Source organism: Elephantulus edwardii, unplaced genomic scaffold, assembly GCF_000299155.1.
Source record: "Elephantulus edwardii isolate Elephantulus edwardi_28Jun2011 unplaced genomic scaffold, EleEdw1.0 scaffold00034, whole genome shotgun sequence".
Taxonomy (NCBI): Eukaryota; Metazoa; Chordata; class Mammalia; order Macroscelidea; family Macroscelididae; genus Elephantulus; species Elephantulus edwardii.
Window position 1 is genome coordinate 7,749,204 of NW_006399784.1, and position 6,869 is coordinate 7,756,072.

General features: G+C 35.0%; 1 protein-coding gene across 1 annotated transcript in view; it reads left to right on the top strand.

Moving 5' to 3' along the window:
* The window catches only part of CADM2 (cell adhesion molecule 2), a gene marked incomplete at its 5' end in the record, with an annotated part of 504,333 nt that overhangs the window by 350,805 nt on the left and 146,659 nt on the right, over positions 1–6,869 (top strand). The gene's annotated exons all lie outside the window — the stretch shown is intronic.

Below are 6,869 nucleotides of genomic sequence, written 5' to 3' on the forward strand. Positions count from 1 at the left end.
TATCAATGAATCTTGATCACATCTTTAATTAATTTTAGACTTCTTAATTGTTAAAAGTCATAGGTGATTTAATCTTTTGCATTAGTAAGTGATTTTTTAATTACTTTTTTAACTTATTTCTTTATTCACAATTCATTTTTTTTAATTTTAATGAACATTTAGAGAGACTTTGGATTTCCATTCATTCATTGTTGCACCTTTCCCTCCCCCCAGTTGACTCCTCTCCTTGAAAAGTAAAAGAAAAATTTCTTCATTGATACAATCCCCCCCCCCCACTGGGTACACTTCACTATGCAACCTTCATTCTGGACTCTTGTCATTTGTTTGGTCCCCATGTATAGATTTAGCTAGATGTTAAAAAATGCTGACAGTGTTGTACTTCAGGATAGATCTTTAATTTTTTTCACGAATGTGATTACTTTTATATTAAAATTGTAACTCTCTGGTTTAGTCTACTATATAAGTGTCCCATAAAAAAATGGTTAAGAATGGGCCATTTTAGCTTACAAACATGTATGATGAGAGCTCTGGCAGTCAGAAATTGTGCAGCCAACTTAAAGGCATGTATTTCAAATCCACAGGAGAAAGATAAACTTTTCCCTCATGTAATTTAAAGCGCCTAAAAACAAACTGTAGGGTCACCTATGAATTGATGCTGACTCAATGGAACACAACAACAGCAGCAACAATAATTGTGATATCAACCTTAAAGCATTATGTTCCATTTTGTACAACGTCATGTTTTCATTTAATTATACTACATTCGCCTGAGTAAACATTCAATGAGTGTTTACAGTTGTTTCTTTATCTACATAATTAAGGTAAACTTTACTTTGAGGAAAGAACTCACGTTTTGCGTGTCTTTCAGCTTTCAACTCATATTTTGTATGGCTTTCAACTGGTAGGGCTTGCCTTGTAAAACTATGGTGGACAGTATTCCCTTGCGAGTTTTACCTATCAGGAATTTTTATTTTGTTTTGTTTTTCAGAACTACATTGCCATTTTTATTCCTAGTCAGACTTAGTGTGGAAAGTCTACTAAAACATGTCTATATAGATAAACATTTTGGTATTCAAAATAAATCTAACATCAGAGTAACATGCAAGCCAAAGTCCAGCAAAGTAACAGAAAAGGCAAATAATTAGTAAGTAAAACATAGTACTGTGAGACTTGAAGTAGATCTTGTTGTGTTGAGTACCATCAAGTTGGAAGTGACCCATAGCTGAACTGCCAGAGAGTTTTGAGAGACAGTAAATCATACGGGAAGAGATGGCACATCTTTCTCCCAGGACAAGCTAGTAGATTCAAACTGCATGCCTTCAGGATGGCAGCAAAGTTTCTTACCACTACGCCACCAAGTAGATTTTAGAAATTGTTTAATGACTATCTTTTTCTATGAACTTAGTTTTAAAATACTGTAATATACATAGGTTAATTCTAATCCTTTCTCCAAAAGAATTTAATTCTAAATACCAAATTTTTTGAGGGGGGAAAAATAAATTCAATTTGTTAATTAGGTCCAGGATTTATTTTTATATGCTACAGGCAAAGAGCAATGGACTCTGAGACTAAAGTACGTCTGATACAGGCCATGATCTTTGCAATCACTTGTTATGCGTCAGAGAGTTGACAATGACTAGGGAGGGTAGAAGGAGAATTGATGCCTTGGAGCTTTGGTGCTGGAGAAGAGTATTGAATATACCATGGACTGCCAAGAAAACAAACAGATTCATCCTAGATAGGGCTAAACCAGGCTGCTCCTTGGAGGCAAGGATTCTGGGGCTTTGTCTCACATACTTTGGACATGTTGTAAGAAGGGACAGGGCCTTGGAGAAGGACATCATGCTTGGGAGGGTGGAGGGGCAGCCCAGGAGGGGAAGACCCACTATGAGGTGGATTGATTCTGTGACTGGGATAATCGGGATGGGTGTGTCAGAGGCAGTGCGATTGGCACAGGATAGAGCAGGGTTTAGGGCTGTTGTACATAGGGTCGCTATGAGTCGCAAGCGACTAGATGGCACATAACAACATCAAACAACAACAACAGGCAAAGTTGGAAGAAAATTACATATTAAATCATTTTGTAACTTTGCTGTTTTAAAATGTATAAGTAGGCATTATACATATGATAATTAGTAATCCGAAACAAGAAGTACATTACAGATTGAACTGGGATTGCAGTGCAGCTTCTTCCCACTAGATTTCTGCGGGAGGTAAAAAGAAAGGGGAGAGGGAAAAGTACAACAATGAATGAATGAAAACCCATCCTTTCTGTGAACTTTTATTAAAGTTACAATTACAAAAAAAGAAAATAGCATTCAAAACTTCAACCTCATTATACTCAAGTCATAACCAACTCTTAGCTGATGCCTAGTAGATTGTCTGAGCCTGTAAACTGAATGGGAGGAGATGAGCCATCTTTAGCAGGAGTAGCTGGTGCATTTGAACTACCAGAGAGACATGCTTTTAGGTTAGCAGAATACCTCTCTATCAAATGCATCTCTAGAGATTCTAGAACAAAATTAGTGTCTGTCATAAAAAGACCAAAAAGAAAACAAACAAATAAACAACCCCCCCCAAAAAAAACACACAAACTCACACCTAATGATAAAGCCAGTGATGGTACTACTAACCACTCAAAGGCTGAATTTCTGTGGCCGTTCAAAGTCACCAGCCTCACCTTGGAACGGATATGAACAATCTTCTTCTGTGTAAATGCAACTTCAGGAACCCAGTGGAGGATAATTATAAGTAAACTTCCATTCATTAAAAAAAAAGCCCCATAGTAAAGAGTTTTAGAGAGTTTGGGAGACATAGTCCATAGAGAGTTGTGCTGTGAACTCAGAGGCCTCAACTCTCTGGTGGGTCAAATCCACCAGTGACTCAGTAGGAGAAAGATAGATAATCTCTCAAGTGATTTACAGCCTCTGAAAGACTTGAAGTACAAGCTATAAATCAGTTTTTACTCTAGCACAGTGAGAGAATTCATACAAATATCTCAATTCTTAATGCTCTTTCAGTTAGGTAGGAAAAGAGAGGCATGAGATGATTTGACCATGTCTTCACACAAACATTCTGGAAATAATTGACGTGAGAGTTCTAGCATCCCATGGACTGTGCAACCTACAACATTTTGGAATTATTGTCTAGTGAAATACTAATGTTCAATTGGAATGAAATATATGTTTCTATCACTATACCTTCATTTTAAATCCAAAGACAACCACTAAATATGTCAAGAGAGGAAGTTAAAACCTTGGAGAAGGATCCTGAAGTGGCTCTCAGGAGTTAAGGGACTTGTGTACAGTGAGGTAATTCAGTTTCACATGGAACTGCCAGGTATTTCTCCCACCTAATAGTTCGTCTCCAAATATAAACTAGGACCTGAGGTCGTGTGGTATAGAATGCTATATTGTGGTCAGAAGCAATGTGACATAATAAAAAATTAGAAAATTGGAAGGAAATTACCAGACAAGAAAAAAAAATAAAAAACACTGTATACTTAGACATACTTAGAAAGTGTGTCATTCATTTTTTTACAGTACTTCAAGTTGGGAAAATTTATGTTTTTCCAGTGTCTGCGAGCTCACTAACAGCATGATTTCCTAAATAGCCAGGCTACCTTTAGGTAGTTGGCAGTTGACATATTTCTAATAAATACTCCTCTAAACACTTTGTAAGAAGTCATTTTTGGCTTTGCCTTTTGAACTACACTTCATCAAAAGCACCCCATGGATTAATGCTATTCACGCTGCTAGATAAATGCTGAGAAATTCAACAGTAGTTTACCTAGGATTATTGACAAAAGTAATGAGAAGCTAAATGAAACAGTGAAACCACATAATAGACTCTGTTTAAAAAGGCTCCAATTGAGTTCATTACAAAATAAAGTCTCCTTCCTTCCTTCACCCTCACCCCCATATATGATACAATGTTTCAATGTTAGTCACTGAGGGACTAAATATAAAAATGCTAATCTCTAGTAGTATGACTGTTTCAAAGCCCCAACTAAATAATCACATTTGAGTGGCATTGCTATATGTAATGAATGCCCTGTGCGTTTAGGAAAGGAGGATAAGTGATCATTTGTGAGAGCGTTACCCTTTCATCTTTTATACCAAGGTTGATTTTACATTAGCTGTGATAATTTAGTATAACTTTAGCACAGAATGTTTTCTTTCATGAGCTGATCCTCGAGTCTTTGACTCACCCATAGTAGTCTAGGTTGTGTTGATTCTTAGAGTGAAGTCTGAGCACTTTTCTGTGAAATCATCTGCTGTCTGGATGCCATACTAATGGTTAGGTTTTATTCATTGGTTGTCAAAGAAAGTGCATTATTTAAATGTTATAAAATTTATTTTTTAACAGCACTGACATGATGTTATGAGCACTGATTGGTTCTTTTTGGCTTTTACTTGTTACACCTTTGCAAATTTTAGCTTTAGAAGTATAAATGTTAATTTGAAAGTGCAAGTCTGAAATTCACTGCAAAGAAAAGCTTAATGAAAGTCAACATACAAATACCAGTAGGATAAAACATTGTAGTTATGAAACACTTGCACTGTAGCTGTTCCTTGAGGAGAGCAAATAGGACATTTTTTTAAATTTTTTTTTATTATTATTTTTGTGTGAGTGTACCGTCAAATCAGATCTGACTGGTACAGGAGGAAATTGTCTCTCCTTCCCCGGCAGAACATCTGGTAGATTGGAACCGAGCGCTTCTGGGATTGTAGTTGCAGCTTCTTGCCACTAGGCCACCGGAGCTCCCGGACATTTTTTAATAAACCTCAAAGTAATGAAAAAATTAATGTTAAATCAGCAGCCATAGTTACTACCTTTTAGTATAATCATTCCCTTTTCTGGTAGGTTTTTAACTTCTCTAAAAATATTATTTATGTTAACTTGGATACCATGGATTGAGTTATTACAAGTTAAATCAAAGACCATCTAGATTTACATCTTTCATTTAGAAAGCATAGCACGAAATGGCTGTATGATGTTATAAATTACCTCAGACTTACTTTGTGGGTTGAATGTAATTCTAGTCCTTATATTTATTTGTCCTTAAAAACAAAACAAACAAACAAACTTAAAAACCCAAAGAAACCTATACATTTTGAAAAATATATTTATGAAGAGTAAGAAACAAAAATCATCAAATACCTCAAATTCTAAACCTCTCCTTTCTTCTCAAATTTCCCCAAATATTTTAATTCCCTTTAATTTAGGGAAATTCATAGGCACTCCTCCAAATGTAATGTCAGATTAGTAGAGTTGCTGCTTCTCTAGCCCAGAGCCTTTGCCAAGAGTTGGGAAGCAATACAGTTGGTGGTTTTTTTTGTTTTGTTTTTTTGGTTTTTTTTACCAATATCTGAACTAACATTGTAAATCCAAATTATAAAAAGAATAAAAGCAAGGAGATAGATTAGAATTTCAATGAAGAACTCAATTGGTCTCAAGCAGTCTTAAAAGTTGAGATGTACTATTCAAGAAAAATTTTCTTTTAAATAATATTTCTCCTTTCTATTGCAATAATTATATGTTGTTGTTGTTGATTGCCTTTGAGTTGAGAACGACTCATAGTGACCCTATGAATGAAAGGTCTGAAGCCCCTCTACAACTATCGACATTTATCAAAGTTCATAGAGTTTCAGGAGGCATATTGTTTAGGAACTGGATGCCACTTAAAACTGTTTTGGCACTGCTCTAACTTGTGCTATTGTTGTTGTTGTGTACTGTCAAGTAAAAATCAATCGTGATCCTCCAGAGAATTTGCAGAGAAATTTCACCATACGGGAGGAGATTACCCATCTCTCTCTAGCAGAATATTTGGTGAATTTAACAATATAACTTTGAATTGCAAGCACAACTTTTTAACATTAGATGTTATAGGAATAAACCTTCATACCAACATGTCACTTCTTTGTTAGCTCACATTATTTTTACTGAAATGGCTGTAAAAATTCTTCAGTGATTTCCCTTTTTTTTGTATATTTTTGCTTTTCTAGCACTTTCACCTTTACAACCCTATAAAAACGATTCAAATTTTTGGTAACCAATTTATTATAGTAAAAATAAAAGAAAAGAAAAAACTTTGTTTCCATTTCTGCCTTGCCATTACATTTCTTTCAGTTGCTGACTATGAGAAAATTTAATCTCTAAATATTTCTAAAATGTTGCAAGAGAGTTTAGATTTTGTTTGATTTGTGCTTATGTCTTTTGAAATAAATCTTGTTTAAAAATGGGGTATTGTGTTTTGAAAAAAGGTTTTCAGGACAAATTAACACAGAATGTATATAGATGTGTGTGTGTGTGTGTGTGTGTAAAATGTATATTTGGAAGCAGGAGTGGTATCCACTTCCTAAACAACATGCCTGTGGAAACTCTATGAACTTTGATAAATGTCCATAGTTATAGAAAGGCTTCAGGCCTTTTGTTCATAGGGTCATTATGAGTCTTGCTCTACTAGATGGTAATTAACCACAACACAATGTGTATAAAATAGTATCCATTCTCATGTCATTTTCCTGAATGGAGATTTTTACCTCTTCAATGTGTTTCTTACATAGTTGCTATATACAAGTTATTTAAAAGTATATCACTTCTTATCCGATAACCATCGTTTAAATTCCTTTAAAGATATTTTACTGTACTTAATAGAAAGCACAGTTTTCTTAAACAGTCTTAGCAAAACCTGCATGATATATTGATCATCTAAATCTATAACTTCTCTTATTCCTCTCCCTATACTTTCTGTCTCAGAGAAAAGCAACCAGGTTTCTGCTTAGAGGCAACAATGGTAAAATTTGATCTCATATCTTTTGGGCATAATGCCAGATGTACCAATCCTTGTTGTTGTTGTTGTTGTT